Source organism: Penaeus monodon, chromosome 20 (genome assembly GCF_015228065.2).
Source record: "Penaeus monodon isolate SGIC_2016 chromosome 20, NSTDA_Pmon_1, whole genome shotgun sequence".
NCBI lineage: Eukaryota > Metazoa > Arthropoda > Malacostraca > Decapoda > Penaeidae > Penaeus > Penaeus monodon.
Window position 1 is genome coordinate 46,566,421 of NC_051405.1, and position 267 is coordinate 46,566,687.

Sequence of the window (267 nt, forward strand, 5' to 3'; positions counted from 1 at the left end):
GGGTCTGTCAATATATTGTGTATTTATACTTCATTACGGTATTGTTTAAATCCAGTATTCAGACATTCAATTTGACTCCTGTGAGATGATTTTAAAAGGGTCATGATAATCATAATCTTGATTATCCTCACAGTGATATTAATGTTCTATTGTGTAACTTACATATACCACCAAAACCTCATAAACACATATGTATTCATACCCTACTTTGATTTGCAGACACTGGGAAATACATTATTATTCTCCGTTCAAACGTTATTTTACATA